Raw genomic sequence first — 25,357 nt, 5'->3', positions numbered from 1 at the left:
AAAGTACTGACTAAAGGGTCTGAATACTTGTGTAAATGTGCAAAAATGTCTAAAAACCTGTTTTTGCTTTGTCATTATGGGGTATTGTGAGAGGGGTTGAGGCCATTTTTGCCTTGTTGATAAGACACAGCCAGAGGTCACTAAGTGCACAACTTCTTCATACAATTACAACAACTATCACCATTTGACATGCACCGCAGCATGCACCCATCATCACCATGAAAAAGGGCTTGACAAAAGGGCAAGTGTACAAGGTTTGTGATTATATTGGCATTTCAGGACTATAAAAAGATCGATAACAAAACAAATATGAATCACCAGTGATTAAAAGAAAGTTTACCAGCTAGAGTTTACCATCCAGGCTGTGCACATTCGGCCGCGATTGGGAGTCCCAGAGGGCGTCATCCAGGTTTGGCTGGGGTAAATAGGAATTTGTTCTTAACTGACTTGCCTAGTTAAATAAAAGGTTAAATAAAAATAAATATAATATCCAGCGTGAAACTCAATCTGCGTCTGAAATGGCACCCTATTCCCTTTACACTGCACTACTTGGTCCAAAAGTAGAGCAATAAACAAGGAATAGGACGTCATTTTGGACACAACCACCAACTACGTTTTAGCCAGCAGTCCAGAGGTGAGTATAACAGCTGTAGTGCTGGTATAGTCTTGGTTACACCCAGAGAGATTCTACTTACCTTATGGTCAAACATACCAAGTGGTCTGGACACACTTACTGCTTGGCTAGAACAAAACCCTGCACCCACACCAGCCCTCGGCAGGGTAAGATTTGTGGCCACCCTTGACTGATTCCTGATTCAGCCACTGTTCCCACCCAAAGCAGATATCGAAAACACTTAACAGCTGAATAAATAAATAAATAAATGAATTAAAAAGATCACATTTAAACAAATGAAAGGTTTCTAGAGGTGCTTGAGGCTGAGAGGAGCAGGGAGTGGAGGAGACTAAAGATGAAGTGTCCACAGACCAGCAAACAGTCCTCAGAAGCCTTGTTTATACCTGGTGCTAACACACATCCACACACACCTGTCTGGTAAGACCAGGACAAAGGACTCATGTTAGAACCAGGTATAAATGGTGCTCGAGGCAGAAGGTTTATACTTAATGTCCTTCCTGATGCTTTGTTGTTTCCATAACAGAAAGGGCCTCCAGTTCCCTGGCCTAGCAACGTGGTTGCTAGTCATTGAAATTAAAACAGTAGCATAACAAACGTAATATAGATTTGTTTCACACAATTTCCTCAAGTTGAGACTTCCCTCCCTCCCTCCACTGACTCCCTTACTGTCAGTAATACCAGCAACATAGCGGTCCACTGAACCACTGAGTCTTCAACCTTTTCCTAGGAGTCATCTGAAGGAAACATGTTGGGCTCCCAGGAACCTGGCTCCTGGCCCTGACAGCCTTCGCGGTTTTACCAAAGATGAAGTTTTAATTGCTTTTAGCTGAATTCATCTTGTGAATTTTCCTACAAGCAGCAGGTCATCTTCCAACCAGACCAGATCAGAAGAGGCCCGAGTCAGACAGACCAGACCAGTGGAGAACTGACCAGCATCAATCCACTGAGACCGAAGAAATAGCTATCTAAATGAAATGTAGATTCTAAATGTCGATTTTAAATTCCCCAAAAAGTATAATTCCATTGTACATTCATTGAGGTTTCTGTTAGTTATTTTGATGATGGGTTGTACATTGTTATCACTGGCTGGGTAACCAGCCCTTTGGGAGTCTGAAGGTTTTTCATGCAGGTCCATGGACATGAAAGCTGGTCCACATGTCCTTGAGCGTTCATCCATACACACACTGTGCATGATTGCAATGTAGATTTTGTATGTATGCTTAGGTATATTCGCATACAGGGATACATTCTTAGGGATATATTTGTATAACCATCTGCACCACATACACATAACTGGACATTCCATCTGTTTTGAAAAAAAAAACGTAGTAAGTGTCATTCAGCAGGAATTCTTCAGGCAAAGTTACACTGAAACTGTGTGCTACATGACCGACTGATGACGATGTGTGTGTTAGGGGTGTCAGAGTGCCTTGGTGCTGGTTTGTGTGTGACGCACTGTGTGAGACGGGTTTCTGCGGGTAGCGGCTGTCGTAGTACACCTGGAAGAGAATGGTAATGTCCACTCACACCTGCAGCAGACCACAGGTCCAGAACTGGACAGGAGCCTCGGTCAGCAGGAAGTAACTTGTCTTAAAGGTGTCCCCACTCGTCCACATCATCACCACCTTTATACTGCAGGGAGCGAGGGAGGCGAGAGAACAGAGGGGGTGATAAACAGAATTTCAATGTTGGCAGAGCCAGCGACAGTGGCAGTGTACAAAACATGTCTTGCTTAAAACATACTAAAACTACATACTGTGTACTAATCATACTACATACTATTTATTACAAATGCATGCAGTAAGCAACAAATTAACATGCTCATCTATACTGAGAAGGCGTCACCGAATGCACAATTGCGTTGTTTCCCGCCATTCATTCGTTCGTTTTGCTACAGCCTGTCCTCTTATCTGGTTTAGAGGTCAACCGATTCATCGGAATGGCAGATTAATTAGGGCCGATTTCAAGTTTTCATAACAATCGGAAATCGGTATTTTTTGGACAGCGATTAAAAATTTTTTTTTTACACCTTTAATTAATTAAGCAAGTTATAAAAAAAAAATTACGTTTAAAAGGTAAGTTGCTAGGCAAGTCAGTTAAGAACACATTCTTATTTTCAATGACGGCCTAGGAACGGTGGGTTAACTGCCTTGTTCAGGGGCAGAACGACAGATTTATATCTTGTCAGAACGGGATTCGTTTTTGCCATCTTCCGGTTACTAGTCCAACGCTCTAACCACCTGCCTTAAATTGCACTCCACGAGGAGCCTGCATGGCAGGCTGACTACCTGTTACGCGAGGGCAGCAAGAAGCCAAGGTAAGTTGCTAGCTAGCATTAAACTTATCTTATAAAAACAATCAATCTTAACATAATCACTAGTTAAACTAGTAATATCATCAACCGTGTGTGGTTATCTAGCGTGTCCTGCGTTGCATCTAATTGATGCGGTGCCTGTTAATTTATCATCGAATCACGGCCTACTTCGCCAAACGGGTGATGATTTAGCACTGTCGTTGCACCAAAGCTAACCATAAACATCAATACCTTTCTTTAAAATCAATACACAATTATATATTTTTTAAACCTGCATATTTAGTTAATATTGCCTGCTAACATGAATTTCTTATAATTAGGGAAATTATGTCACTTCTCTTGCGTTCCGTGCAAGCAGTCATGGTATATGCAGCAGTTTTGGCCGCCTGGCTCGTTGCGAACTGTGTGAAGTCCATTTATTTGCCAGAATTGTACATAATTATGACATAACATTGAAGGTTGTACAATGTAACAGTAATATTTAGACTTAGGGATCCCAACCCGTTAGATAAAATACGGAACGGTTCCATATTTCACTGAAAGAATAAACGTTTTGTTTTGTAAATTATAGTTTCCAGATTCGACCATATCAATGACCAAAGGCTCGTATTTCTGTGTGTTATTATGTTATAATTAAGTCTATGATTTGATATTTGACAGAGCAGTCTGATTGAGCGGTGGTAGGCAGCAGCATGCTCATAAGCATTCATTCAAACAGCACTTTAGTGCGTTTGCCAGCAGCTCATCGCAATGCTTCAAGCATTGAGCTGTTTATGACTTCAAGCCTATCAACTCCCAAGATTAGGCTGGTGTAAACTATGTGAAATGGCTAGCTAGTTAGCGGGGTGAGCGCTAATAGCGTTTCAATAGGTGACGTCACTCGCTCTGAGACTTGGAGTAGTTGTTCTCCTTGCTCTGCAAGGGCCGCAGCTTTTGTGGAGCGATGGGTAACAATGCTTCGAGGGTGACTGTTGTTGATGTGTTCCTGGTTCGAGCCCAGGTAGGGGCGAGGAGAGGGACGGAAGCTATACTGTTACACTGGCAATACTGAAGTGCCTATAAGAACATTCAATAGTCAAAGGTATATGAAATACAAATGGTAGAGAGAGAAATAGTCCTATAATTCCTATAATAACTACAACTTAAAAATTCTTACCTGGGAATATTGAAGACTCATGTTAAAAGGAACCACCAGCTTTCATATGTTCTCATGTTCTGAGCAAGGAACTTAAACGTTAGCTTTTTACATGGCACATATTGCACTTTTACTTTCTTCTCCAACACTTTGTTTTTGCATTATTTAAAACAAATTCAACGTTTCATTATTTATTTGAGGCTAAATTGATTTTATATTAAGGTAAAGGAAGTGTTCATTCAGTATTGTTGTAATTGTCATTATTACAAATTTTAAAAACTAAAATAATAATATTTTTTTTTTTTTTATCAACAAAAACAAAATTGTCCGATTAATTGGTATCGCCTTTTTATGGTCCTTCAATAATTGGTATCGGTGTTGAAAAATCATAATCGGTCGACCTCTAATCTAGTTATCAACTGATTATCAGCTGTTGTCAAACACACGTGGGTCTGAAAACATGTTTTTTCTTCCTTAGTGTGCAGTGATTTCTACTAGATGAAAAGTCAAAACGAGTATGACATCCTGGAATTTAAAGCATACTACATTCTCAAAATGTCACACTATAAAACGTTCTATTTTCGCATACCAAAAAAGCTTACTATTTAGAATGCAACTAGAGGCATTCGGACACTGCCTTAATCCTGACAGAAAGAGACATCATGGGAATCATGGGAAAAGATTAACACAATAACAGACCAAACCGTTTCAGATGGGGATACTGACCCACTATTTCCAAAACAAACTTTTAAAAAGGAAAGATTACTGGAATTCCTTCAAGTTCATTTGCCACCTCAACGCTTCTGGACTTTAGTTTGTGACGAGTGTTTCTTTAGGGCATCATCAACCCTGTTCCTGGAGAGCTACCTTCCTGTAGGTTCTCTCTCCAACCCTGTTCCTGGAGAGCTACCTTCCTGTAGGTTCTCTCTCCAACCCTGTTCCTGGAGAGCTACCTTCCTGTAGGTTTTCACTCCAACCCCAGCTGTAACTAACTGATTCAGTTTATCAACCAGCTAAATATTAGAATCACGTACGCTAGGTTGGGGTTGGAGCGAAAACCTACAGGAAGGTAGCTCTCCAGGAACAGTGATGGAGAGCCCTACTTTAGGGTGAGATGTGGTCACTCCTCTCGGTGTCACTGAGCGGATAGGGAAGTAAAACACTAACAGTTACAGTAGAAGGGTGGTACAGCAGGAGGCCTCTCTGTGCATGTTGTCTACTGTGCAAACACAGCTTTGACAACCCCCTTCTTAGATGAAGAAAGCAGCATTGCTTATTATAATGTGTAAACATAAAGTTTCATGGCAAGCTGGGTTCCCAGGAACTCTGCTCTACTCAGTTTGTTTTTAAAACGAGAAAAGCCTTGACAGAGTGTTGGTGATTATGGATGAAGCATTATAGACTGACAGTAGCCCCAGCTACTCCTCTTCCACCCACCCTCTCTCCTCTTTGTTTGTCACCCCAGGCTTCGTACTGAAGACAAGGACGGAAGGTAAACGCTGACAAGGTTAGGACTGAGGCACAAACACAGTTAGCTAACAGCACTCAGCCTTCAGAAGTGTTTACAATAACTGCCTACCGCAACAACAGTCTTTTCTGAAAGCAGAGGCATCCTTCATCTGCTCTTCTTAATACAACCCGCCTTGTGTCGTGACATTTTGGAGTAGGGCCCTCTGCTCTGAGTGCCAGAGTCAAACCTGACACGTCAGGACTTTCGCTAATCTGAATAGAAACCCATTCATTAAAAGGTGAGGGAGATGGAGAGGCTGAGGGGGGGCCTAATCTAATTGGTGTCAAGGGAAAACTTGGGTAGGGTGTTGTATGGTTGCGGTGTACGTTTAAAATTAAAAATAATTATTCAGACAAAACATTTCTAGGCGTTACAGGGAATGGGTTTCTGCCCTAAGCAAATACACTGATGCCATATTCAATCATGGTATGCAGTACTAGGCCTAATAAATGAATCCATAATAAATCCAATATACATCCTATGAATATTATACTGTATCTGTGAGGTTATAATGATTGGGTCATAACCATACATGAATGTCTAGTATTGAATAGGCCTGGGCGGTATACCGTGTAGGGTAATCTTACCGCTACAGTATACAATGACATTCTAGACAATTCTCTGCTTTCTGTGGCAAGAGTTTGGGGAAGGCTTTCCTGTTTCAGCATGACAATGCCCCCGTGCACAAAGCATCCATACAGAAATTGTTTGTCGAGATCGGAGTGTAAGAACTTGACTGGCCTGCACGGAGGCCTGACCTCAACTCCATCGAACACGTTTGGGATGAATTGGAACTCAGACTGCGAGCCAGGCCTAATTGTTCAACATCACTGCCCGACCTCACTAATCCTCGTGGCTGAATGGAAGCAAGTCCCCACAGCAATGTTCCAACATCTAGTGGAAAGCCTTCCCAGAATAGTCTAATCTGTTTTTCCCCCTTTTGTATCCCAAAGTGTAATGGATTTATACTATAGTTTAGTTGGGAGCTGTAATGCAAAATTTTATGCCAGACGATGACGATGATGAAGAACACGAAGACCGGAGCCGTGTGAGTGACCTACTGTTGTACAGCATGCACCAGGTGACCTAGTTACAGTATGGAATTCACAACTACACATTTACCAGTTAGATATCTTATAACTATCAATTTAATTGTCTAAAAATGTGCTTTTGTTTTCTAATTTACAAGCTAGTTAGCTATCTAGCTAAGTGGTTAGCTTCTTCCAAAATCCAGCATTCGGTTGGTAACAGCAGAAGATCCCCTCCTGTTTTGTGCGTGCAGCAAACCGCGAGTAGCATTTTTGAGTTACTTACATAGTTTAGGTCAGAAACTGTATAAAATGTTTGCAATGTGCTCGTTAGCATTTAGTTAGCATTCTCTATGGGATTTTACATGTACTTGTTAGCATTCCAGGAAACGTCCAGTATTATACGGAGCCATGAGTGCATGGAGCTCTATTCCATCTTATATAGCGCAAGTGAACAGCAAACGTTTTTTTTTTTACAAATAAAAAAACACATTGTGGCACAACATCTCTCCCCCATGTGCCCTACTTGTTGTGTGTATGTACTGACATGTATGTGTAACTGATAGATGCACACACACATTTAAAAACATTATCATGTAGTGAATGTAAATTGGAGTCTTTGTGTCAGACCCCAGTAAGGCTAGCTGTCTCCATTGGCGTCAGCTAATAGGGATCCTTTAAATCAAAATCATTGTTAACCTTCGGATTTAAGATGGGTTTGAAAACAGCTCCCCTTGTGTTCAGTGCTAGTATTACCGAATATCCCTGTATGGCACAAGGTCGGTATGAAGGTATGACAATCTGGATACCGCCTAAGCCTAGTATTGACTACAATGCCAATACTTCTAATATGGTATCACTCTCATAATGTAATTAGTCTGACACTTTATCAATGTTATTGGCAAGGTAACATGTTCAATGATCCATACAAATGAAATTCATGTTTTTTATTGTATTTCTTTTTTCCCTTTATTTAACCAGGCAAGACAGTTAAGAACAAATTCTTATTTTCAATGACGGCCTAGGAACAGTGGGTTAACTGCCTGTTCAGAACGACAGATTTGCACCTTGTCAGCTCAGGGATTTGAACTTGCAACCTTCCGGTTAATAGTCCAACGCTCTAACCACTACGCCACCCTGCCGCCCCATTGATGAAGATTTGATGCATCGAGGCCACAATGGTGGCTTCAAAGTAAGAAGACAATTCTCTAGCAGAAGCTACTTAGCAGATATTCAGAAGGGTTTGGAGGTAATTATCATCAGGCTCATTAAAGGGTAACAGGTTCACCCCTCAACCCAAACACAGCCCCCATCGCAGTCTGTCTAATAGCTCGCACCCACAGGATGAGGGGAGAAGGAGGAGTGGGACCTGTCAAATCTTCTACATTATTCATGTCTCCATCTTCACCTCCCACCACCTAGCTCCCATTTAGCCCTTTCAGTTGTAACAAACTTTTTAATAACCTTACCCTGCATCTACTCATACTCCCCCTCCCCCTTGCATCTTTCTCTCCCTCCATCCTCCCCCTCCAAGGTACGAAACATGTTAGTCCTGGGGAAGAGGAGCAACATTTCTTTATTTTCTCTCAGAGTGCTGACATACAGTTTGGGCCAGCCCAGTGTGTAATGATGTGAAAGCTGGTTTGAGGGTTTTATCAGTCCTCCTGCTGCTGACTGTCTACGTCCCAAAGGGCACCCTATGTAGTGCACTACTTTTGACCAAAGCCCATCTATATAGGGAATGGGCCATTTGGGACACGCACTCAGAGAGAATGCCGGGAGGTCGGGGACGGAGTCAGAACATACCTGGGAGATGATTCTAGAAGTCCCCAGCCACTTACAGAAGACTGACTAGGAGGTTAAATAAAAAGTATATATATCGGATGTGGTGGAGGATGAAAGATGCTCTGCATTTCATCAGGTAATCAGCAGCTCCAAAGCCGGGGGGGGGGGGGGGTATGTTTCTGCTTAGACAAGTTGTCGCAGACTAGTCTGACAAGGTAGTGATGTAGTGTTGTTGAATGCAGACAGAGACTTGTATACTGAATTGATTTATTGGTCAAACAGTCAGACGGCAGGCTAAATAAGGAAGTCTCCCAGAGTGCTATCTGTCCTTGTGAAACAGCATATACAGAGAGGACTTATAAGGGCAGTCAGTCAGTAGGTGGTCTGCAGAACCTGTCCCTCCATGTTTCATTACCTGAATCTCAGGCCAGGGGCCCAGACACCAGCACCCCAGTCTCCCAGACACCAGCACCCCAGTCTCCCTGCCTCGCTCCCCCCACACCCCGCACCCCCCCCCACCCACCCACCCCAGTCTCCCCTGCCTCGCCACCCCCCACCCCAGTCTCCCCCGCCTCGCCACCCCCACCCCAGTCTCCCTCGCCTCGCCACCCCCACCCCAGTCTCCCCCGCCTCGCCACCCCCCGCCTCGCCACCCCCACCCCAGTCTCCCCCGCCTCGCCACCCCCCACCCCAGTCTTCCCGGTCTCGCCACCCCCCACCCCAGTCTCCCCCACCCCAGTCTCCCCTGCCTCGCCCCCCCCACACCCGCATCCCCCCCACCCACCCCAGTCTCCCTGCCTCGCCTCGCACCCCCACCCCCACCCCAGTCTCCCACGCCTCGCTCCCCCCACCCCAGTCTCCCCCGCCTCGCCACCCCCCCACCCCAGTCTCCCCGCCTCGCCACCCCCCACCCCAGTCTCCCTCGCCTCGCCATCCCCAACCCCAGTCTCCCCCGCCTCGCCACCCCCGCCACCCCACACCCCAGTCTCCCCCGCCTCGCCACCCCCACCCCAGTCTCCCCCGCCTCGCCACCCCCCACCCCAGTCTCCCTCGCCTCGCCACCCCCAACCCCAGTCTCCCCCGCCTCGCCACCCCCCGCCACCCCCCACCCCAGTCTCCCCCGCCTCGCCACCCCCCACCCCAGTCTCCCCCGCCTTGCCACCCCCCACCCCAGTCTCCCCTGCCTCGCTCCCCCCACACCCGCATCCCCCCCACCCACCCCAGTCTCCCCTGCCTCGCCTCGCACCCCCACCCCCCACCCCAGTCTCCCACGCCTCGCTCCCCCCACCCCAGTCTCCCACGCCTCGCCACCCCCCACCTCGCCACCCCCACCCCAGTCTCCCCCGCCTCGCCACCCCCCACCCCAGTCTCCCCCGCCTCGCCACCCCCACCCCAGTCTCCCTCGCCTTGCTTTCCCCACCCCAGTCTGGACCAGTCTCTGAACATAACATCAAAACACACTCTGTTCTACTCATAGACATTAACGTCATTGGTTCGACTTCTCCTGTCGTTTTGTGTTCATTGCTGCCCTGCTACACACAGACGCATGCACACCCACACACCGCTGGAGACTGGTGTTATGCCAAAGTGCCATCATTTCTACACACAGAGAGGCTGAGAGGGGCAGCCACACACACACACACACTACATACAGCAGTCTCCAAAACCACTGGTCAAACCAACCTCACGCTAAATCACCACACCAGGAAATATTCACAACATAATTCCTCTCATCTAAAGTGGCCACAGGGGATACATGCAGCAGGATTATTATTATGTGTTTTGTAATTTACTATGGAACAGAGTTTCATCTTCAAACATTTCACACAGCCCTGTAGTTAAGCCTCAAATTCAAATTCATTCATTGTCTTTGACCATGGAGCTTGTTTTGACCTTGGAGCTTAGTTTGACAATGGAGCTTTAGAACAAACATTTTCTCCTCAAGGTCATTCAGCTAATCAGAACTCTCATTCATCCCCTTAAAACAAATACAGGATCGAGTGCAGAGGTAAAGTAACCTAGCAACAGCCTACCATAAACCCCAGTCCAAAAACTGCCTGAACAGGTACAAAACAGTGGGAGAGAGAGGGGGCGGACGAAGTACAGACACCTAACAGAGCAGAGCAGGCAGAGAGAGAGAGAGAGCAGGACAGAACAGGCAGAGCCACTGCTGAGCAGATAACGCCACACTGAGATCTGCTCTTCACGGAGTCTGTTTGTACTGGGGACAGGACACGGGGCCAGGCACAGACACAGAGCCAGGCACAGAGCCAGGCACAGACACAGAGCCAGGCACAGACAAAGAGCCAGGCACAGACAAAGAGCCAGGCACAGACAAAGAGCCAGGCACAGGTGTGTGCACACAGCAGACATGGGGTTGACTTGGCAGCCTTGAAGTAAATACATGATTTGAAGCTGTACTGTAGCAATAGAAATGGAGGACTATATTCACATCAACTTTCAACTTAATTTCCCATCAAACCATGACAAGACAGATCAGCATTCACTTCCTGTAGACCAGCCTCCCCTATAATCTCTTCCCCCAGCCAACATCCACCATTATAGCAGCCATGTTGGGTCACCTATGGTCCCCAGTCGCCTTCCTCTTTGTGTTGTAGTTATGATCTGTTTGGTAACTGTCTGCTAGAGGGGTCTTGCGCCTAGCTCTGACTGGTAGTGATGGAAAAGCAGAAGCATGCCTATAGCATCATTTGTCACAAATGGCACCCTTTTCCCTAATGGGCCATGGTCAAAAGTAGTGCACTATATAGTGTCATGACTTTGGCCTGTGGGTAAGGTTTATGACCACCCCATAAATACCATTCTCCCCTCTCCCTCTCTTGACTCTACTGAAGGACTCTTGAATAGCCTTTGTTAAACAGAGAGCCTGGAAACATCAAACAAGTGAGGGGAAAGGAACCATATTTCGGTAATAGAAACGGTTGAAAATATGCGTTGGTACTTAATGAATATGATGTCAGTACGGTTGTCATCTGAGACATTATGACTGATGACAGGACGACATAACTAGAATGTGTAGACTTTCACAGATATAGGGAGGTAATTTAGAATGCATAAGATACTGTATTTACCATAGCATGGCTTCTTCCTTTGTTCCTCAGTCTTCCCGCTCTTTCACTCACACCCAACCCCCTTTCCTTTGTGTAACCAGAAATTGTCGGCTCCGTCCAAACGATTAATATTGACTGCTATTGGTGTAAAATATTACTAGGTCTTTCAGAGTTTATTCGGAAAATAACAGCTCTTGTGGTGCCCCGTCTTTCTAGTTAATTACATTTACATGATTAGCTCAATCAGGTAAAATTAATTAAAGAGAAAGGATTTTATAGAATTGCATGTCATAGCACTTAATACGTCATAGCCAAAGACACGAGAATAGGGAATAGGGTGCAATTTGGGATGCAGTTCTGTTGTCATTAATCATCTCTGGACCTGACTGGCATGGCATGTTCTGAGGTTTGGCTTAACCAATTGATTATTTTATTTAAAAAAAGGTATATTTGTTATTATGTGTCATTGATAATCAATATGGTAATGAGCTACTCAATCTTTCTATTTTTAGCGATATATTATTTCGCGCATATTAGTCTGATGCGTGGTCATTCAGAGACTATTTCAATTGTGTGTGTACATGTCTGTGTGTGTGTGTGTTGGTCATGGCTAGTCACTACAGCATGACTCACAATAAGAACACGGAGAACAGAGCCACAAAACTAAATGATGACAGCAACGGCACTAAAGCTTGCATTATTGAACATCTCCATAATCATTATGATGATGATGATGATAACAGCATTAGAATGGAGCATTAACAATGAAGGTTCATGTTTTAAATGGATTTAATTGTCTCAGTGTGAATCCGGCCTAAGGATTTAATCGCTGGGGCAATGAAGGCAGTAAAAAGCCAATTAATTCAACAACTTAAGACAAAATCTAAGGAGGCTTCCTGTTCAAAACAAAGTCATCCGTTTAAATCATATAAACCAAACAATATCTTCACTTCTAGTAGAAAATCCTTTCACTGAATGAACTAAATTCAGTCCCAGGCGGGTCTGTGAATTACATACCCAAGTGTTTAAGTGTTCCATAAATGAGAGAGAATTTATACACAGGTCTGCAGATTAAAATTAAAAGACCAGTTTGAAGTAACAGATCTCATATTATAAACTGGGTGGTTCGAGCCCTGAATGCGGTATACCACGGGTATGACAAAACATTTATTTTTACTGCTCTAATTACGTTGGTAACCAGTTTATTTAAGCAATAAGGCACCTCGGGGGTTTGTGATAAATGGTCAATGTACCACGGCTAAGGGCTGAGCCTAGGCACTCCGCGTTGCACTTAAGAACAGCCCTTAGCCGTGGTATATTGGCCATATACCACACATCCTCGGGCCTTATTGCTTAAATTAACCACTGAAGCTCAGCAGCTGGGATATGAAGAGTAAGGAAGCAAGAGATGGGATGAAAGAGAGTGAATATCAAGTGAGAGAAAGGGAAGACAACTGAATGGCGGCTGTAGTGTGCGTTTCGTCCTCACCTCATCCCCTCAGTACTCTTGTTCTGGTAGTTACAGTAGAGCTGCGGCGTCCCCAGCATGGCCTCAGCGAAGACAGCCAGGAAGCCCAGGGTCTCTACGAACACAGAGGAGTCCAGCAGCAGGTACGTGATGTTCACGCTGCTGGCGGCCTACACCACCACACACTGCATGTAGTCCACGAAACGACTCCACGACCAGAAGTGGCTCCATTCAAAGTCTGAGGCAGACAGACACATGCAAAGATCGTGTCTTTACTTGTCTCCTACAAACAGTGATAAAACTAACAGTTCTTAACCTTTTCAGCTCGATTTATCTCCATAATAATACACTGGCTTTTGAGAAGATCATAATAAAAGCATCGCGTGTGACGCGAGACAAGGACACATAGCTGCATGGAAAATGCATTTGGAAAACCCTGAATGATTTACTGTAAAATGTTTCTGCCTCACCAAATGTTCCCTTAAGTTAGTTTTTGCTTTGTTCCCTTTTCATCAGGGGAATAAACGACAAAAAATAAACAACAAAGTTGAGTTTAAGTCATGAATTCAACATGAAGATTATAACAAACTGCAGGACTGCAATACAATCTATAGTGACGTCTCAGCTCGGAGACTGGCACTGCCACAACACATTGTTCTGCCTCAACCTTTAACCTATACAGGTACCCAAAAACAAATCGTAAACACAATCAGCGAACGGATAAGAAGGTTAGCGAGGAGGTTGCATCCTTGTTTGGAGTGCTGAGGATAATGTTATGTCAAAATGTCAAATGTTTATTGTCTTCATTGATGCCTTCCCTGCTGTCAACACTGAGCTGCACGTAACGTATTTGAATACTTCTCGGAGCCTGACCCTGCTCTAAACAACGTTAAGGTGTCGCTGAACGGAGGGGGGAGAAGAGGTGGCGAGAGAGGGGGGGGGGTCCACTGTGCAGTATCTTCAATAGGATTTTTACAACCCTCTACCTCCATGATGAAATTAGAGATTCTACTGATCTAAAAGACAAGCTCCTTGATATTCCGACTTCAACACACCTAAACTAAATAAAAGTGAGCAATTTGAACAAACTCATGCAGTTTGCACCTTTCTGATTCAGAGGGGTTGGATTAAATGCGGGAGACATTTCAGAATGTATGCACACATCACTGTAAGTCGCTTTGGATAAAAGCGTCTGCTAAATGGCATATATTATTATTATTATTAGGTGAACGCGTTCAGTTGTACAAGTGACTAGATATCCCCCTTTCATCTAAAATGACATGGTGGATTTGGTTTCCTACCCTTTTCCATAATCACATTGCCTTCTGATACACACGAAGAGGTACGACACCTTACATTACCCGTCCTGCTGACTTACTGAGACTGATTGCATTCTAGAGTGGAACAACTAATAGGTTTGACATGTCAATTTAATGTATTTTATTGAAATACTGATGTTAAACTGGTCTGAGATTTACATGGGATTTCTGACTAATACGCATTGCAGACAGGTGTATATGTGAGAGTCAGGGTGTGCATGATCGATCATCATGTCTATGGTCTGCAACTCAAAAAGCACCCAATCAGGGTCCTGCTAGCAGTCTGAGCTGTATACAGGATCTAAAGGAAATGTACGCCCAGAGATGAGTGTATTGGGGATAACAACATAAAGGAGTACTAAAACCCATCCTCCGCAGACACACCACAGAATAGAAATGTTACTTCCTGGTTCCCAACGTGAAAGAAATTAGAGGGAAATTGCTTTTTGTAGTGATAGAAGAGAATTGTTTCAGGTGTTAACAGCAGTACCTTAGCGTGCGACACCCAACTGTGCCACTCACCTACCCTGGGGTGCTCTCACTCCCCTCCTCCTCTCCTCTTTCATTCCTCTGTTTACTCTGACACGGTGCCACTGTGTGTGTGTGTGTGTGTGTGTGTGTGTGTGTGTGTGTGTGTGTGTGTGTGTGTGTGTGTGTGTGTGTGTGTGTGTGTGTGTGTGTGTGTGTGTGTCCACCACGGGGACAATGTGGGGGAGAGTGCTGGCTTCATGTCAAAACGTACCCGCTGTTGCCCGTGCACAACACGCACACACGCTTTCTGCTCACTGAGCAATGGTAAATGTGTAAGCAGGCAGGCATGTGCCAGAGCTAGATATTGTTTTGCAGTAGTTTATCTCCCCAGGACATTAGTTAGAGGGTGTCGTTTAGCCTGCCAGGTCTACACTTCCCATAATCACATGTTGTCAATCATGTAATTCATAGTCCATAATCATGCAGAGAAAACAGCTACCTAAAAAATGGTCTAGAAAAAAAAAAGAACCTGCTTTTTGGGGCTAAGTCAAAGCAAGGTGTGTGAGGAGAGTAGGATGTGAATCGGAAGGGTACCAATGAATCACACCTTACAGGAGAGAGTGATGACTAATAAGCAACAAAAGATTATATAAGTAGACTATTCTCAATGCACCTGTTCGCTGCCCCTGTCCTCCCTGACTGTCCCTGTCCTCCCTGACTGTTCCTGTCCTCCCTGACTGTCCTCCCCGACTGTCCCTGTCCTCCCTGACTGTTACTGTCCTCCCTGACTGTCCCTGTCCTCCCCGACTGTCCCTGTCCTCCCCGACTGTCCCGGTCCTCCCCGACTGTCCCGGTCCTCCCCGACTGTCCCGGTCCTCCCCGACTGTCCCGGTCCTCCCCGACTGTCCCGGTCCTCCCCGACTGTCCCGGTCCTCCCCGACTGTCCCTGTCCTCCCTGACTGTCCCTGTCCTCCCTGACTGTCCCTGACCTCCCTGACTGTCCCTGACCTCCCTGACTGTCCCTGTCCTCCCCGACTGTCTCTTTACCAGTACACAGGCCTAATAACCAACTCCCCTCACATCTCTGGTAGTGCCAAATACTCCTCAACGCTCCTATTCGCTGGTCCAACTGTCAACAAACATCCTAAAAAGGGAACAGAATAGAAGACAAACAATAGCATGTGATTTGAATTAGAATTTTGATGCAGAGTGAAACTAAATGTATCCCTGGATCTGTAGAACACTACCACAAAGCTGAGAAAGATGATCCAAACTAGACCGCCGTTTGAGCAGCTCAATACATTTGACTTCCACCTGGGGTAGGTAATCCGTAGGTTTACTCATACACCTAAACGTCGTACTCTCTTAACCTGAACGACCTCTTTAAAGTCAACCTTCCCGTCGGCCTGACAGCCGTCTCATAAACCAGATTAAGATCCTATCATAACCAGTCACTAACTTCATAATACCAGAACTACCTTGAGGATCTTTAACAAACAGATATGCTGAGATCCAGGGTACAGTCTCCATGCTTGCACGCACAATACACAAACACACATTACCAATTGACAGGGGCGGAGGCAGAGACATAATGGTCTTGTGAAGTCGTTACCCTAAATTCACAGCCAATTTAACCCAGAACATGTTCCAAAGAAACAGTCCACTGACGCAGGGAGGGAGGAAAGAGTTTGCTCTCGGTTTGAACTCACAAGGAGGAAGCTTAATGCACATCTCCAGAGTGATTGGGACATAATTGTTTTTGATTGGACAACCTGCCGCGATAATGGAGCCTGGAGAGAGAGCCTCAGAGGGGAGCCAGCTCTGTTCGTACTGTGATGTACAAACAGTTCAATACAAGCACAAAACACACACAACAACGTTTGGAATATACAGAAATATTCTGGTTCCACGGGTCCGTATTACACTTCAGTGGTAATGTGTCAGAATACTGATTCGTTAGTCTCAGTTTGACACTCACATTTACAGCTTCAGTGAAAGCAGGTGAAATGTTATTGAAATACTCAATTGTAGCCAAACTCAAAGCCCGAAACTCCAACAAAGATAAGGAGACGTCAGAACTATCTGTTACTCCCAAACTACATTGAGACAATCGCCTTTTAGGAAGTTCGCCAGAGAGTTGTTGGCTGAGGAATTCCTCTTTCCTCTCTCATCAATAGTGAATTACAACATGCCTCTCCTTCATATCTCTTCCTGGATTAATCAATAGATGAACAGACCCATACGTGTATAGCAGACAGACGAGCAAAGGTTCTGTCAATGATAATCAAGGTTGGCAGAGAGAGGTGATGGATTGCCAGAGAGACTGCGAGAGGCCGGCCAGGAAGACTGCTGAGAGGCCGCACAGGCCAAGGAGGTAGAGGCAGGGGCAAAGAGAGAGGCAGAACCAGAGAAGAGGAAGGAGGTCTGGGAGACAGAGATCCCGGAAAGCAGAGAGGCTGAGCTCCAGATCCAGCCCAAAGCCAGGCAGAGGCCAAGGAGAACACAGCCTGGCTCTGGTTCCAGCTCCACTGCCAAGAAATGTGCCAACTGAACTCTGGTTCCACTGCCAAGTGCCAACTGTTTCATGTACAGTCCAGAACCATGATCGTACATGTGGCACACAAAACGGCAGCTTTTAAAATGTGTTTATTTATTTAACTAGGAAAGTCAGTTAAGAACTAGTTCTTATTTACAATGGAAGGCCAAGCCCTCCCCTAACCTGGATAACGCTGGGCCAATTGTGGGCCACCATATGGGACTCCCGATCACGGCCGGTTGTGATACAGCTCGGGATCGAACCAGGGTCTGAAGTGACGCCTCTAGGACTGTGATGCAGTGCCTTAGACCGCTGCACACTCGGGAGCCCCTTTTGACGAGGTAAGTTGAAGTCAGAATTAAGCTTTTTCTCCTGTGATGAGAAGAAAGCCAGCTTACCATACCACTGGAGTTGTGCTGTAGAACAACATCATGCTGGGTGAAAAACAATTTGATAAGTTGTAAGAAGTTGGCAACAACTCCACCAGTTAACTCCTAGTTCCCAATCACAAACACACAACTCCAAACACAGAGGCTGAATAAAGGGTGAAAATGTATTTTTGATTTCTGAAACAAATATCTCAGACAGTCTGCACCTTTCTCTGCAACTATCATTGGATTCTACAATGCATAATCAATCAAAGAGAGAAGACAAGTGAACCTAATAAAGCGTGATGGATAGCCGTTCTGAGAAGGCAAATTACATCACAGTCAGTGAGGACTATGGCCAATATACAACACAGAGCATTTACTGCATCTTCACAGGCACTGTGGGCATTTGTTATTTCCCAGCACCACCTACTGTTCACATAGAGGATAGCAACTGCTCTCCAAGTACAAAGCAGCAGTGTCAACTTGAACTTAACACGACATTGAGATCCATTGTTAGTAAATCCATATTTATGATGGGCATCACACGCTACTCACACAAACAAAGTTCTCAGCACAATGAAACGGGTACAATTGAGCGACTGAAAGGTTGCGAGACTCCGTTCTCTCAACATTATAGCAGCTGGTCCTCAGCCCCTCTCAGCTGCTATAATGTAACAAGAGGGAGTTGAAACAAAGGGCAAAGATAGAGGTAGAATAACAAAGAGAGAGCTAGGAAGACCACAGTCTCTAACGGTCCCATCTGAGTTGTCTGTGCCTCTTCAGCAAGCTGGTGTGAATCCAAGTCATCATTGTTGTTTTACCAGACAGGACCACAGAGGAGAGGCCATGGGTAGTGCACATTAGCTTTCACATGCAGCATTTAATACAATTCTTGTCGTCACGCTATCGAAAACAACAAAAAACACTGAGCATAGTTAATTTCAAACCAAGAAACAGTCAAATCATGACTTTTCTAGCCACAAAATAGCCGAGCAGTTAAGTCTCACGGTCAATAACATTAAGTAAACAGCAACAATCAGTCTCAATACATATGGTTAGTCAATATATAGGAGTCTAGAATGCATGCATTTTAATGTTCTGAGTAAGAATCTGAGTCATCACAATCAGACATCGCAACGAACTGAAGCTAAATTCAATTTCCATGAACAATCACTGCAATACATATGCATGCTATAGTAAACTAATATCAGAAGCATAAAAAGTGTTTCACACACCAACACACTTCAAGCTATTGACTATAGCTAACATGCATTGTGAACTTCCATGTGAACACTATAACAACTATATTGGTTCTTCATGAATCACAAATATGATGAGGAAGGATCACATGCGATGCAGGAGGATGCATGCCATGTTAGTGCAGGAGGATGCATGCCAGGTTAGTGCAGGAGGATGCATGCCAGGTTAGTGCAGGAGGATGCATGCCAGGTTAGTGCAGGAGGATGCATGCCAGGTTAGTGCAGGAGGATGCATGCCAGGTTAGTGCAGGAGGATGCATGCCAGGTTAGTGCAGGAGGATGCATGCCAGGTTAGTGCAGGAGGATGCATGCCAGGTTAATGCAGGAGGATGCATGCCAGGTTAATGCAGGAGGATGCATGCCAGGTTAATGCAGGAGGATGCATGCCAGGTTAATGCAGGAGGATGCTGATGAGTTAGTGGCAGTTAGTACTCTAAATGGAGCAATAACAGAGGGAGTGCCACATAAGTCCATGTAGTAAGGACAGAAAGAGCGAGTTTAAGGGAGGAAGGAAGATGAATGACTGGATGGCAGAGAGAGACAGATGGCACCTACCCAGAAAGAACTTCTCAGGGACTGTTACAAAATAAGAGGAAAGGGCGAAAAGAGAGCTTGGTTTCCCTAAAGAGAGGTAGGTTTCCCTAAATAGAGCTTGGTTTCACCTTGTGCTACAGACCAGAACTGACCCACAGTGTCAAGTGAGGAGAGGTTTATTCTTGACCATACGGTTAGTGATTTCAAAACGACGACCCCCATAACTAATTCCCTGTAGGAATTAACAGAGTTGAAATCTCAATGTTTGTTTTAAGTCAGAGTTGAAACCTCAACGTTTGGGGTCGGACAAAGTAGAAACCTCAAATGTTGACCAGAGTTGAAACTTCAACATTTGTTTTACGTCTGACAGAGTTGAAACCTCCACGTTCGTTTAAAAGTTTGACTGATCTCAAACCAACTGACCCACCTCCCATGATCCTGCCAATTTGATTGGTTACCAAACTCTGGATTGAGGCCCCATGAGTGCAGCACCGAGAGTTTAATGTTCTAATATTGCTTTGGCAGAGGAACACAGGTGTAGATCAGTCAGTCAGTGTATATAGCCAACAGGCTGAGGAAGGGCATTATGAGCCAGATACAGCAGCCACCTCTAGTTCCGCAACAGATCAAATCTAATTCTATTGATAATCCACATCCTGTTATTATGGCAATATTTAATATGAAGAATGTTCATGTTTAGCATTTTATATTTTCCCTTTCTGTAATACACATGAATCTATCAGTCTTCTGTTTGTGCAAAGGTGCGGGTGAATTTTATTTTTCACCAGATTAGTCTCATTGAGATTAACAATATATTTTACAAGCGAGACCTGGCCGAAAATAGCAGCACACAAAGTTGCAGACACATTTACAACATAAAACACACAGCAATACCATTTTAAAAAACAAAACATCCATTTACACATTGAACAGCAAGATGGTTTGGGAAAGTGTGGTGCAGCTCGGGGTCAAAGCATTGACAGCCCCCTGCATCATCAGTGTGAATATTCTGAATTGTTTTCATATCTCTGTTGATAGTATTTGACACCAGACTGGAGGTGCAAGGCCCGAGAACACACTGATTATTACTGTATTTTGTGACAATGATTCTGCAGCAGCTAACAAATCAATGCCTTTTTGTTTTTCTACAAGCCTCTCGGGCTGGTGTTTACAGAACATGTGGTGTTGTCTGATTAGGACATTAAGGGCCTGTCTCCAAGAGGCCAGTTACATACTTCTCTGCTCCTGTGTGGGATATTGTTCTCCATTTTGTAATAAACTGGATAGATTTATTTTAATTGAGTTTATCTGTGACTCCTCTTCTCTTTCGTTCACCTGGAAATTCCTATTACAAAGACGAACTAGAGGTGTACAGTACAAGGCCGCGTTCAGTAGGCAAATGGTTTCAAACATTGCAGATAGAAAATGTCATGAAGAGCCAACATGTGACATAATATGATTTACTGCTAAAACCACTTAAATCTAACCGCACACACTCACAGAGATAAACCCCCCAGCTTATGCTACATGTCAAAGGCATGTTTGATCTACAGGTTGGTGATAAAACCAAGCATTATCAGTAGCTCACGCCACGATGCGAACAGAGGCTATGAACTGATTATAAAGCCACAAAGAGGAGCTAGGAACCGGGAGGTTAAAGACACGTGTGAAGAGGTGAGTAAGGACAGGCCAGGGAGGAGGATACTGACCTGTGAATGAACGTTTCTGGAGTTCAGTGTTTCTGGAGTCTGGAGTTCGGTGGCCACACGGACGTTGGTACACAGGTCGAGCCTGCTCAACATGGTGGCGATCACGACCATGCTCTGCCACAGGAGTGGTGTCTCAAAGTAGCGCCCAAACCTGGACAGAGAAGACCGGGAGGGAGGGACTAGTCAGGCTCAAGGGCAGTAATAAAGTTCCCGCGCTGGAGACAATAGGGATTTGTTGAAACCAAGCCAGAACTGTGCTATCCAAACTCATATGACTATTCAGTGAGAGGCCGTGTCATTTTCAAACACTGTAAATTCTGAAGGGCCAAATAGTTGACGTCTGTCTGTTCTTTAAAATGCACTCCGTCTACAGCCTTCACATGCATCAATGCACATTTGGAATAATATGCAACAAGTGTACCACACCTGTGGCAAAACTTACCTGAACAGTATACGTAGGATGTTGGCCACCAGTAGGACGAGGCAGACATAGGTGGAGAATCCCTCTGCGTTCTGTGTCTGTCTGATGTCCCTGTACTGGGGGATGTAAAGGCACCACTCCACCAAACACCATAGCCCCCGCAGCAGTCCATGCCACCAGTTGGTTCAGGACATACATGAGCTGCTCAAACATCTCATCGTCCATGTTCTCTCTCTGTTCTCTAGTCTACCAGAGCACAGCAAAACACGGGAAGTGCCAAAGGGCTGTGCAAAGTTCTAGTGAACTGCACTTGCCTTTCGATAAAGCGGTGAAGCCTAGTCAGAGAATGTGGATAGAGTGGTGCCTTTGGATGCTTATTTACAGTCAACTACCGGATCAATAACTATTGAAGGGGACATAATGATGCCTTCCTGACATTGAAAAAAAAAGTCCCTTCTTTCAACTTGGATGTAATGCAGGAAGAACTGTGTCCATCAATTATGTTCTATTGAACAGTTTAGCGTAAAATCCAGAGGGTCTACTTTAGCAGAAATCCAGAGGGTCTACTTTAGCAGAAATCCAGAGGGTCTACTTTAGCAGAAATCCAGAGGGTCTACTTTAGCAGAAATCCAGAGGGTCTACTTTAGCAGAAATCCAGAGGGTCTACTTTAGCAGAAATCCAGAGGGTCTACTTTAGCAGAAATCCAGAGGGTCTACTTTAGCAGAAATCCAGAGTTGAAATGACGAATTGATCGTGTATCAATAAACATTCACGTGGCGCTACTGATACTAATGTAAATATATGAGAGGTTAGAATAGCACAATCTAACAAGTTGAATGTTACAATTGAGCACATCGTTGGCCAGAAAACTCAAACTTGCAGCAGGTCGGTCGACCAATCAAATGAATGCAATATTATTTAAAAGCAGCTTCGATTTACTGGCTTGATCGCGATTTGTATAGAAAACTAAAAGTCGACGCTCGACATTTCCTTTACAGTTGTCCCTAGGCTAGTCGAAGCGACTCAAATCCCCAGTGCGCTAGATGGGTTTGCAGTTTTAACTGGACGGCAGCAGGAATCCATGCAGCACATAACTATTATTTACAAAATCCCTTTTATCTGGAAAATATAATTCCAGCTAAAATCGAGAGAGCATGAACTGACCCGAAAGTACTAAAACACCTGCGTCCACCGCCTCTCTCCCCGCCCTAAAAACCAAAAGATTAAAAAACAAATTATACGAAAGATCGAGCAGCGCTACCGTGGACGTTAAAATCGTCACTCCCTATTTTGCCAAGATCTGTGTCTGGTTTCATGGTCCGAGACAGAATTAATTTGGAAGGGGACATCTACCACTTCTTAGTATATGTATAGCCTATTGTACTTGTCCTATTTTGAGGTGTTGGACATAGGCCTATATTTGTGTATTTGTACTTTTCTTACATCATTATCATGTTTAGAATAAGGGATGATTGCAGTGTGCCCAGATTAAGAAACTTTGCTGAGTTTACATAATGGTGGATGACTGTCATCTGTCAGAGAATAACATTCTAAATGGATGGTCTCTTATATATAAAAAAACTGTCATGGGGTCCCAAAGGATCTGAAATATCCATTGCGATCAGATCAACACAGAGAGGTGCATCTAAGGGTTTTAACTTGGTGTCCTGAGAGAAATGCCTGAAGGTCATCAATCATCACAAAGCTGGAACATGTTGGTAAAAGTCAGAAAAGTCAGCAACAGAAAGGAATTGGTGTTTAAAACGAGACTGAAACAAAAAAGTTGAGCCTACCGTTCTGTAGTCCATTCCTCTTAAATGTTGTTTCAGTTTGACTACCAACCATTCTGTGCTGTATAACCACGCCTAGTAGGCCACAATGCATTAGCTATACTGAACAGAAATACAAATACAACAATTTCAACGGTTTTACTGAGTTACAGTTCATAGGAAATCAGTCAATTGAAATAAATAAATTAGGCCAGGTGCAGTCATGGTGAAGTAGCAGGTGAAGATGTGGAGGTCCTGGACTGGCGTGATTACATGTGGTCTCTGGCAACAGCTCTGGTGGACATTTCTGCGGTCAGCATGTCAATTCCAAGCTCCCTTAGACATCTGTGGCATTGTGTTGTGTCACAAAACGGCACATTTTAGAGTGGCCTTTCATTGTCCCCAGCACAAGGTGCACCTGTGTAATGATCATGCTGTTTCATCCGCTTCTTGATATGCCACACCTGTCAGGTGGATGGATTATCTTGGCAAAGGAGAAATGCTCAATAACAGGGATGTAAACACATTTGTGCACAACATTTGAGAGAAATACGATTTTTGTGCGTATGAAACATTTCTATATTTTATTTCTCTGTATATATCAATGATGTTGCTCTTGCTGCGGGCGATTCCCTGATCCACCTCTACGCAGACGACACCATTCTATATACTTTCGGCTGTGCTATCTAACCTCCAAACGAGCTTCAATGCCATACAACACTCCTTCCGTGGCCTCCAACTGCTCTTAAACGCTAGTAAAACCAAATGCATGCTTTTCAACCGATCGCTGCCTGCACCCGCATGCCCGACTAGCATCACCACCCTGGATGGTTCCGACCTTGAATATGTGGACATCTATAAATACCTAGGTGTCTGGCTAGACTGCAAACTCTCCTTCCAGACTCATATCAAACATCTCCAATCGAAAATCAAATCAAGAGTCGGCTTTCTATTCCGCAACAAAGCCTCCTTCACTCACGCCGCCAAGCTTATCCTAGTAAAACTGACTATCCTACCGATCCTCGACTTCGGCGATGTCATCTACAAAATTGCTTCCAACACTCTACTCAGCAAACTGGATGCAGTTTATCACAGTGCCATCCGTTTTGTCACTAAAGCACCTTATTCCACCCACCACTGCGACTTGTATGCTCTAGTCGGCTGGCCCTCGCTACATATTCGTCGCCAGACCCACTGGCTCCAGGTCATCTACAAGTCCATGCTAGGTAAAACTCCGCCTTATCTCAGTTCACTGGTCACGATGGCAACACCCACCCGTAGCACGCGCTCCAGCAGGTGTATCTCACTGATCATCCCTAAAGCCAACACCTCATTTGGCCGCCTTTCGTTCCAGTACTCTGCTGCCTGTGACTGGAATGAATTGCAAAAATCGCTGAAGTTGGAGACTTTCATCTCCCTCACCAACTTCAAACATCAGCTATCTGAGCAGCTAACCGATCGCTGCAGCTGTACATAGTGTATTGGTAAATAGCCCACCCATTTTCACCTACCTCATCCCCACACTGTTTTTATTTATTTACTTTTCTGCTCTTTTGCACACCAATATCTCCACCTGTACGTGACCATCTGATCATTTATCACTCCAGTGTTAATCTGCTAAATTGTAATTATTCGCCTACCTCCTCATGCCTTTTGCACACATTGTATATTGTATATAGACTCCCCTTTTTTTCTACTGTGTTATTGACTTTGTTTACTCCATGTGTAACTCTGTGTTGTCTGTTCACACTGCTATGCTTTATCTTGGCCAGGTCGCAGTTGCAAATGAGAACTTGTTCTCAACTAGCCTACCTGGTTAAATAAAGGTGAAATAAAAAAATATTTTTTTTTTAAAAAAATTCAGCTCATGAAACATGGGACCAACACTTTACATGTTGCTGCATTTGCGTAACAGGCAGGCTCCTCGTGAGGCAGGTGGTTAGAGCGTTGGACTAGTTAACTGTAAGGTTGCAAGATTGGATCTCCCGAGCTGACAAGGTACAAATCTGTCGTTTTGCCTCG

The 25,357-nt window shown here is 44.5% G+C and overlaps 1 pseudogene; it reads right to left on the bottom strand.

The window, feature by feature from the left end:
- Window positions 1–22,757, bottom strand: LOC124013206 (annotated as a pseudogene).
- Between the last annotated feature and the right edge of the window lie 2,600 nt (window positions 22,758–25,357).

Source organism: Oncorhynchus gorbuscha, linkage group LG24, assembly GCF_021184085.1.
Source record: "Oncorhynchus gorbuscha isolate QuinsamMale2020 ecotype Even-year linkage group LG24, OgorEven_v1.0, whole genome shotgun sequence".
Taxonomy (NCBI): Eukaryota; Metazoa; Chordata; class Actinopteri; order Salmoniformes; family Salmonidae; genus Oncorhynchus; species Oncorhynchus gorbuscha.
This window is presented reverse-complemented; position numbering and strand designations above follow the sequence as displayed.